Consider the following 10,817-nt stretch of genomic DNA (forward strand, 5'->3'; position numbering starts at 1 on the left):
TAAATAGGTTTATGAATTTCTTTATAATGCTTGAAATGTGGAGTTTAAATGGCTTGACTTAGTGCTAAGTATGGAAGTATAAAATGAAATTGCTGTACCTTGAATAAATGAATGGTTATAAGGATGGGGTGGAGTTGTATTGGATTGATTCTTGGTGGGCTTGTTTAATATGGAAGCTTGAAAGGATAGAGGTTTTGCCTTGTAGTTCATTTTGTCTAAGTGAAGAGGAAATTAAGGAAAATGCTTTACTTTTGTTCTAGGAATTAAAGTGAAGAACTAGCTAAGAATATAGTTAGGAAAGCTTAGTATGAAGTGGGTACTGACATGTTGATTTCATTTCATTGAATAGGATTTATTGAATTGCAAAAGGAACCAAAGGTTAAACTTGGAGGTAAGTAGCTATGACCATGCTTCTCACATCATGTTTTTCTAATAGACTGCTCTCTTTTTCTATAAATGCTTCTTTGTAATGAAAAATAAATGTATATAATGTATAAGCATTTCTATTTACCAAATTCCCGCCACACCCACTTTACGAAATTTTGTAGGGTAGCTCGAGGAGCCTTTTGAACCTCGATAAGATGAGTCCAATGATATGCGAGGCGCATATGTCACAAGCCTAGTGGCAAGTTAGTCGCCTAGGTATCGTGATTCATTATGAATCAATGTTATAACCGCCAGAAGGATAAGGTGGCCCTACTGTTAAGAAGATGGCGAGAATCTTGCCTAGATCAGCTAAAGGGGATAACTTCATCATCCCCCATCCAAACTTCAGGATCTAATAAGTAAAACAAGAGATTGAGTTTTCAATTTGTTCTTATCAACATGGTACTACGTCTATATAACAGACAAGAGATGGTGATTTCAGGTAACTTCAATCCTAGAGCCTTTATCATAGTCCCATATACATATTTGCTAACTTAGGCATAGAAGGTGCATCAGGAACACTGTACCGTCATCTTTCTTTGTTGCAACTTGTTTGCCTCGATGAATAGGGTGTGAAACACGTCTTCAACATATATAATTTGATACACAATTAAACTGAGAAGAGTTATAGTCATAACGGTATACTTGGACTCTGTTACAAAGAGATAGTTTCCTACTTAGATACATAATCAGAAAATGGAGGAAATAATAATGGCTAACTGCATAAAGCATTCCTAGACTTCAACACTTGATTAGTACGAGCTGTAGAACCAGTAATTAATAGTCTTGGACAAGAACTCTTACGGACCATTTTGCAATTGATCTGTACTAAGTTGATCTTTCATAACACCTGCATGGTTCAAACTCACAAGTTGTCAATTCACTCATCTTCAATTAACTAAATAAAACATATGAATGCCAGCATGATAATATGCATTAAATATATAACAAAATAAAAAAATGATAATATGACAAGAGAATCATGGTCATGCTAATCCAAAATAAAGATTAGGGATAACCATATCTATAACAATTGGATTAGTCAATATTAATCCAAGGCATCTATATATCTGTTGGAAAATTATATATATAGGCAAACGTCATCTTAAAGTCGTTCGAAATAAAAGAAAAATCACAAATAATCCTCAACATCATAATTATATTAATTAGTCATCAGCTAATTTTCGAAAAAACAAAATAGTCATTAGCTCAAAGGAGAATGTACTACAAGAAATGAGAGAAGTGATGGTGAATACACAGACAAACTGATGGTAGAAAATACAGAGACGAGAGGGCTGAGGTCAGACAATTAATGGGAGAAAACGAGAAATGCAATAAATAAAAAAATCAAACAAAACAATTTATTACAATTTGAGAAAAAATTGACCTAAAGAAATTAGATTCTAAGAAAAAAGATGATATAATTCCTAATTAGTTTTAAGTACCTTTGAGATCCACTCAGAAGATGATGAAACATAGATTTAATTGGAGCCCTCATCATTGGAGCCAGCCTATAAGCAAAGATCAGGTTAGATAACCCAATGATACAACTTTTTGGATATTGAAACATTCATTGCGTTGCTGCTGATGAGAGGTCAAAGGACGTTTGTCAAATTTTTAAACATAATAATTAATGCGATGCAATTTTCTATATCTAAGATTTATTCAAAATCATTGAATTAATAGTTTACCCTTTATAAAGAATGTTTACCATAGAATGTAACATACGCATACCTTTTCCTTGATGATCATGTGTTGTATGGTGGCATTGAGGTCTCCTACCATGGGTTGTAGGGTTTCCGAGTCATCATCTGTATATACTCCTTGTAGGTTAGGGGTTTTCATCTCTGTTGGGACAAACATTTTCAAGCTCTTGCATCTAACTATTGTTATTGTCTTCAGGGATGGCCACTCAAAAGCATTAGCTTTGTTGCAAAAGCACTCTAATTTTGGTAAATCCTCGAGTGAGAGGGAATTCACTCGGGGAAATACAATCACCTCTCTTTCTTCTTCTTCTTCTCCTAATCCTTTTGTGAGGATTTCATCCATTTCCTTGCAGTCTGAAACTTCCATTCTCTCTAATTTCATGAGAAGTTTAGCTACAGATGGCGAGAATAAGTATTTCAAACTGCCACACCCTCTGACTAGTAGACTTTTCAACTTACTGAAGCCTCTAATTTCTTGTGGACCCTTCTTCCATATATGCACCAACTTCGGTAAAAATAATAAACTTAACTCTGTCAATTTGTTGAAGACAAGCTGGCTTTCCTCAACATGCAGTCCCTCCAGTTGAAATATCACTTCCAATAAATCACATTCATATACAAAAAGATTTTCTAGATTTTGCAAAGTCTCTACGAAGTTGGATTGGATAAGAGACCATATCTGGGCAAAACAATGGGTGATGTTTTTTAGCAAAACAAAAATGAAACAAAATGTGACAAAATGTGAACAAAGAGTTACAGACCTCTATGGTGGCAGGATCATTTGGTATTTGTCCGTGATTGTAGTGTTTAGTTCGCCCTACAGAGGAGCTTCCTTTGGATCTCTTGCTGATGCTTTGATCTGACACAACCACCGGTTTATAATTCTTGCGATGTGGTACACATGACTCAAGGCATCCGCCAAGAAAATCAGGGGAATCTCGTACTACTGAGGAACCTTGGCCTCTTGAATCTAGTTTTGTGTCCATTTTCTTTGGTTTTCTTTGGCTCTGAGTTTCTGACCAAAATGTCTTCAATTTCGGACAATTCGACAAACTGATTTTCTTTATGGATGGCAATTTAAAACTCGAGAAATTCGGTGTTGCAATTTCTTCTCCAGCTTCTTGCTCTCTTTGAATAATATTTTCCATTAGTTTCATATAACTTATTTTTACCTTTTGAAGTTGTACAAGCAGTTTCGCAACAGAAGTTGAAAACAAATATGTTAGATTATCGCAACTAATGATTTCAATTTTCTTGAGATTGTGAAAGCCTTGAAATCCTTGCGGAATATTCTTCCACACGTGTCAATGCTGATAAACTTACTAAGTACAGAGTTGTCAGTTGAGAAAATGTACAGTCCTCTTTGACCTTTTGTCCTTCCAGATTAAATAGCACTTGTAGCGAATCGGCCGAAACCTCAAGTACTTGTAAATTGGGTATCCAAGAAATGGTGTTGGATGAAAATAGTTCAGTGCTAGAAGATCCTTTTATCTGTCAAATTCACAAGTTTGAATATCTTGAATATCTGTCAAAATGGAGACACAAAGAGAGAGGAAAGGGAAAAAAATCATACCTCTTGATACAAGGATGTTTGGGTGGTAGATTGAGGATGCTCATCAACACCAGGATCCATTGCTTTACAAAAACCAATGAGCATTGGTAGTTCCCAGAGCCTCATTTTCTTCAATTTCGGCAAATTCATTTCAAAAAATGCCTTCTTATGTTCTCTGCCTTCCAAAGAGAAAATTTGTTCTATATTTCGACAATCATATATGTCTAACTTTTGGAGTTGAACCAAACTACTCGCTATGGGCAGTGAAAAGACATGTTTCAAACTCCCGCAATCCAATAACTGAAGAGATATTAGGTTGTTGAGGGCACCTCTATGACTAAAGAGCCTCTCCGAGACTTTGCTATGATATATCTCTTTTAAATTATACATACAACTAAGGTTTAGTGACTCCAAGAGAGGGAAGGCAGCAGCATGTAGAGTGTCGTCTGGTCTGACATCGAGCAAATATTCTACGTCTTCACATCTAATAACTTCAAGATCTTTCAAGCATGGAAAACCTTTTCGGTCTAAATCATGCAAAAGATTTTTTGAGTTTTTTATATTCCTCAATTCCAAAACTTGAGATTTATCCAATAGCGGAGCAATATTCGCCCGCTTTTCCACAATATCTCTTGCGTCACCTTGGAGTGTCAATTGGTCTTCTGAAAAATATCTGAACCCTTTAAACCATTGAGGTCTTGGTTCAATTGTTATCCTAAATTTCATCTTTTGGTTTTTGAAGTGCAAGTCTTGTGGCAAGACCTTTATACTTGGCAGAGAAATTTCTAAAGCCATCATTTGATGGGAATACGGGATTATTTCGGCAAGGCTTGCATTATCTCCATTTTCTCCTGTAGATTTCCATTTATCAAATTCATACGCGTACAATTCTTCTAGTCGAGATAAACGAGATAGGACACCAGCTGCAATTCGTTTAGGATGACGGCATCCTGACAGATCTAGCAACTTTAGCTGACTAAGATTTCCTATTTCCTCCGGAACCTCTGTGATCCAGGAACCACAAAAGCTCAGCATTTCTAGTTTCTCAAGCGCTCCAATTATCGACACATTTTTTAATTTTTCAGAGCAGTACTCCAACTTCAACATTCGAAGGTTCTTAAGGACCCGAATTGATGGTGGCAATGGTTCCAAAGACATTCTTTCCAAAGACAACACTCTTATTTCCTTCATTCCGTCAAACATATTAGGTGGGAGATGAAAATTAGAAGATGACAGTTGCAGAAGCTGAAGTCTAGGACAGTTCAACCCTTCAGGATGTTTTGTTGTTTTTCCAAGCATAAGAGAAATTACGGCAAAGCCTTCATATGTATCATTTTGTGGCCATTCTTCAAGTCCAACATCACATCTGACCATAAAACCATGTTCATCTCTGGATGCAATTGATATGGCAACATCTCGTACAACATCATGCATTTTAATGAATTCTTTTTTCCCACTATCTAGCAATAGATTTGATCTTTCAAGATTATGAACAATTGCATGGACTCTTCGCCTGGCTTCTGCTATTGTATCAATGTCTGTAAACAACCTTCGTCCAACTCCGTATCTTACTAAATCTTCAATAGGTATTTCATAATCTTCTGGAAACAGACAACATAGAAGAAAGCATGACTTGGCTTCTTCACTTTTTAAATGACTGTAACTGAACTCTATGCTTGCATAGACCTCTCGATATAGACCAGTGATATTATGTGGAATAGACTTTTTAAGCTGCTCAAGTGCGGCAACCCATTCATTTTCATTGCTATTGTTTCTCATAGCACTTCCAACAGTAGCAATAGCAAGAGGTAAACCTCCACATTCCTCTTCAACCATTTCGACTTTTTCTTGTAGACTGGGGTTACCATTACATGAATCACCTACCATCTCTCTAAAAAAATTCCAAGCTTCTTCTTTAGATAAGGGTTCGATTGGAAAAATCTTCCGAGTCTTCATTCGATTGCAAGCATCTTCATTTCTTGAGGTAAGCAAGATTTTCCAACTATTATCTTGATCTCCATGAAGAATTCCAATAGCTTCGAGATCCAATGGTTCCCAAACATCATCCAATATTATAAGGACCTTACCACTCTTCACCAGTCTTGAATGTAGTTCAATTGCTCTTCCTGGTAAAGTCTTTCCATCAAGTTTCGGGCCTAGCTGCTCCGCAATTTCACCTTGAATCTCCTTCAGGTTTGGATTTACAGACACCACTGCAATTGCAACTTTATCAAATAATTTATCACTTTTTACTCTTTTTCTTATCTCTTTGGCCATTTCTGTCTTCCCAATGCCTCCCATACCACATATTGCAATCATGTCCATCTTGTCATCCCTTAGAGCCTCCAAAACTTGGTTAATCTTTGTCTCCCTTGACTCGAAATTCTTAAAGCGTCCTTTGGATGTTGATCCTACTTCCAATGGAGGAGCACGATTAAACACCCGATCATATTTTTCACCTTCTTGTAATAGCTCGACTATGGCTTGAGTATTCTTTTGAGCTTTCTTACCTAAGGAGTAACGAAACTTTAGGTTTGGGCACCACCCATTCAAACACAACGTATCCGCATTAACATCTTCTTCGAGGAATTTTCGAAGCTCTTCAATTCTTATGTCCACATTTGTTTGCCATGTCTGAACTTCACGTGCGATTACTTCTTGATTCCAATTGGCTCCTTCAACGGATTGTTGCACGGCTTCCTTCTTTAAAAGCAGCTTCTGATAATGCTCTTTTACTTTCGCGATGTTCCTCTTGTAGGAAATTAGATAGCCAACATGTTCTCCGAAAGGAGGAACCATGTTTTCTCCAATTTTTCCAACAATTGAAACCACAATCTCCATTACTTTTTCTTCTTTCTTTCGTTCGTTCTCTACTTTTTGCAATTTTGTTTTCCTTTTTCACTTTTGATTTTTTGGTAAATACATGAAATGTGAAATGAGATGGAGAACGATAAGTTCACAACTAAATTGAAAAGTAAGAACAAAAATATTTCGAAACCAATATCAGTGAAAAACACTAACTAGACGCAGTATAGTAAAAATTAATTTGCCTCCTACTGCCCATTTACATATCAAAGAAAGAATAAACAAAAAAAAGAAAACAATATATAGTAGACGTAAATGAAAGAAGTAAAATTCTAATTTGCTTTGCATGTATACAAGGGATCCCTTCTATGCAAAGCAAAGAATTATGACCAATGGCTGCGGTCGTAGATCTATAAGCTCTACGTGGCTGTGGATGGGACACTATTACGTCCTAATGAAAGGTCAAAGTCACATGGTCTATACTTTAGAAAGACTGGTCAATGACAGAATTAGAGCAAGACTTATCATTCCCAAGCAATGTAGGATCTCATACACCACTTACTCTAATCACTTATCAGGATGTGGTATCATAATCTCCCCCTTATATTCCTGAAGTCCTCGTTGGACTAATTCATTGTAGGTAGCACGACACAAGTTTCACATTTCTAGTTAGGATAGGATTTGATACTTTTGTAACTCCCCAATGGAAAGCCCAAGCGACATAGCCTATAGATTATACTCCAAAAGAACTAGTCAATGATACAATTGGAACCCATTAGAACAATAAAAAGAGTAAGAACTTCTCATTCCCAAGCAATGTGGGATTTCATACACCATCTACTATTATCACTTATCAGAATAGGGTATCACAGTGAAGGTCATGACTGCAGATTTTTGTTTCTGTAAAAAGATATGGGGTTTTCTTTTTACTTTTTTGTGATTTGTTTGATGTATTTGTGACGTTGTGCTATTTTTTGTGAAGAACACGTTGTTGGAAGGGGTGACTGGAAGATGATGGTGTCAATCCACCCGCTAGCAAGCAGATGTGGGTGAGGACAGGTTGTGAGGGTGATATATATTTAGCCATGTCTAGCTTAGGACGAGGTGCAGGAGGGGTTGTTATCTACCTGAATAGGGTGGGTAGCACCCCTACTAAGCAGAAACAATTTAATATCATCTTGTTTTAATTTTGTTGTACCTTTCAATTATTTAATTGGGTTGTATTATAGAAGAAATAGATTTAGGTTAGTTTTGAAATAAAGCCTAATTTTGAATCTTTGATAGGGCAAGATATGTGTGTAAACATAGAGTAAACAAATAATATTAGAAATTAGGGGTGTTCAACCGGATCTGGATCCAGATATTCGACCATAACCGGATCCAGATCCAGATACTAAAATCCTGGCAATTATCCGCCTGAATTAATCCAGAAATAATCCAAGCGGATAACCAGATCCAATCCGAATATCTGCATTGTTCAGTTTTTTTACTATAAGCCCAGTTATCCAGGTTATAACCGAATTTAATCCGAGTTTTTAATTTTAATTTTAATTTTTAAAAGAAGAATTTAAAACTTAAAAAAATGTTTTTATAGCACTGTTTTAGAAAACAAATATGATATCATGTTTAAATTGCCTAGATTTTTTTTAAAAAATAATTTAAACACTTTTTAAAAGATTTTTATAAAAATAAATAAATTAAAGAACAAAATAGATAAAAATGCAAAATAGATAATATTGTAGTTAAATCACAATGCAAAACATAAATTTATAAAGAACAAAATAAATAATAATACATCACAACTAATTAAACTAATACATAACAAGGTAAAATAAATAACATTGTTGAATATTTTCTGTAAAAGTACTGATCAAACAACTTGCATTATCAAATTTGCAAGAAAAAAAATATTTTTTAGAAAAGAAAATAATCCGGGCAGATAACTGGATATCCGGATATTTTTAACTTTTTCACCTATAAACAATTATGATATAATGTTTAACTTGCCCATATTTAAAAAAATAATAATTTAAAGACTTTTTAAAAGGTTTTTTTTTTAAATAAAAATAAATAATATTGTTGTTACATCACAATGTAAAATATTAATTTACAAATAATAAAGCAAATAATAATACATCATAACTAATAATAATACAAAATAAACTGATATTTTACTTATCTCCAAGGTCTCAATATTTTGTTTTGCATAAACGGTGAAATCAACCTTGTTCTGTAGGAGATTTCAAAATCTCCTTCTCTATGTAATCAATTACATTGGCACCCTCTCTTTCACATCATTGTAGAGTTAAAAAAAAAAAAAAAAATCCAGGTTTCGGACAGGTCCGGAAAAAAATGGGGCCCGGTTCTATACCCCTATTAGAAATATAATACTTATGATTTATAAATTTATATTAAAACATAATAAGATATTGATGAAACATATCATTTATATGTAGTTTACAAAAGAAAATGAAACCGGGGTGGTCCTCTTACTCCGTCTTGACTGAAATAATAGTTTTCTTCTGTTTCCATTTTTTGAACCATTTACTTTTTTTTTTTTTAGTTTTTAGTTCTTTTATTTTTTGTTTTTGTTTTTATTCGCTTCTCTCTCTCTCTCTCTCTCTCTCTCTCCAACTGGGTTATGTAATTGACCTCTTGTTCCTAATTTTGTTCATTGATTTGAGAATATAGCTACGATTGGAGATGTAGAAAAAACAGCTCTGCATCCAATGACTAGGACAAGAGAATAATAGGTTCATGAAACCAATATGCCAAGTAGAAACAAAAGTTTACGAGACAATACGTCTCATGCATATATTTGCAAATCAAAGAATTATTCAATAGAAAAAAAAAAAAATCAGCAGCAAATTTAGACAAAAAAGCATCACGTTGAAGAAACATCTGAAGGAAGAAACAAAGTTTCTGAAGTTTGTGTGACTTACCTCGAATTCCTTCTCCAGAAAGCAGATTGAAAATAATAACAAAGAAATTTAGCAATGGATTGGAACAAAGTGACGGTGACAAACACTAGCGGAGCACCAGAGCGATATTGAGCAAATGTAGTTGAGATAGTCACAAGTATGTATTTATATGGACCTAAACTCCTTTGGCAAGGAAATGTGGATGCCAAGACGATCTGATTCTTTCTTGTCCATTTTGTCGATGATGTTCTTTTCTTCATAGGCATTCCTACCTTTCTTTCTTGGAAACCAATCTCGAGACAAAGTAACTAAAGAGGAATAAAAGGATGTGATTGTTAATAGGCCATAGCTAGCCAATAATGTTCTCTCTCTTGATCAGCATTCGTACCTTCCTTTAAAACCAATCTCAAGGATAGAGAAGAAATTGAATGAGAATAGAACCCCATTCAAGAAATTGAATAGCTATCGAAAAACGTTATTCCCAAGTAGTTATTCGATGACTTTTCGATTTTCTCTTTCATCATCTTCTTCCTTACTGCTTTTCGTTCATAATTGCTTCTTCCTCATGAGGCTACCTCATCCATTGGAGCTAGTACGACTCTGGTAGATAAGAAGAGCAAACCTTGTAATGTCACAAAATGGAGGTCCATGACAACAGAGCTTGAGTTCTTGATCTTTGCAACAGATACGCTATTCTAGAGAAAGTCACTTTTCATGTTCCTAGGCCTGATGAGTACGGAATTTTCAACACAAATAAAGATGAGATTTTTGTCTATGAGGATATGTTTGTGTGCGCGTTTAAGGCTAGACTTCCTTTTTCTCATGCTATCAGTGACATTCTATGGGCTTTTCAACTAGACCCTCTTCAACTTCTACCAAATACCTGGAGAATCCATGTTTCATGTTGTGTTCTTTGGACAATGGCATTATGAAAATCCATCATTTTCCCTCGCTTAGTTCTCATACAGCATAAAAAAGACAGCAGCAACACCGTTTCAACTTCTGAAATTTTCTGCAACAGATTCTGTCATGATGTCCTCCAACCTCATTTGTTCTTAGATTTTTCATCTAATACTTGCTTAGTTAAGTTTATAATCAAGTGGAGGGAAGTTAGAAACAAGTAAAATTCGAGCAACCTATTGCTTGAAAGGGTGACAACTGACATGATTTTGTGCTCGGTTTGGTCTAGGCTATCTCAGTTTCTGCAGTGAATTTAGCTCTTATTTTCTCTCTTTGAGTTACTTTTTAATTTAGTTCAACCCTTCATTTTTGTGTGTCAAGTCCTTAGAAATCAGTGTGTGGTTGTGAGTTATCTTCCAAGCTAATAACCCAAGTAAACGACCAAAGATTTCACTCAAACAAGTTTGCTTTCCTCTTTAAATTTCTGGTTTACCAAGAGATGCATCA

The 10,817-nt window shown here is 35.0% G+C and overlaps 1 pseudogene; it reads right to left on the reverse strand.

Annotated features, from left to right (window-relative positions):
* Positions 1-548: 548 nt before the first annotated feature.
* On the reverse strand, positions 549-7,769 carry LOC108990076 (annotated as a pseudogene).
* Between the last annotated feature and the right edge of the window lie 3,048 nt (positions 7,770-10,817).

Source organism: Juglans regia, chromosome 14, assembly GCF_001411555.2.
Source record: "Juglans regia cultivar Chandler chromosome 14, Walnut 2.0, whole genome shotgun sequence".
NCBI lineage: Eukaryota > Viridiplantae > Streptophyta > Magnoliopsida > Fagales > Juglandaceae > Juglans > Juglans regia.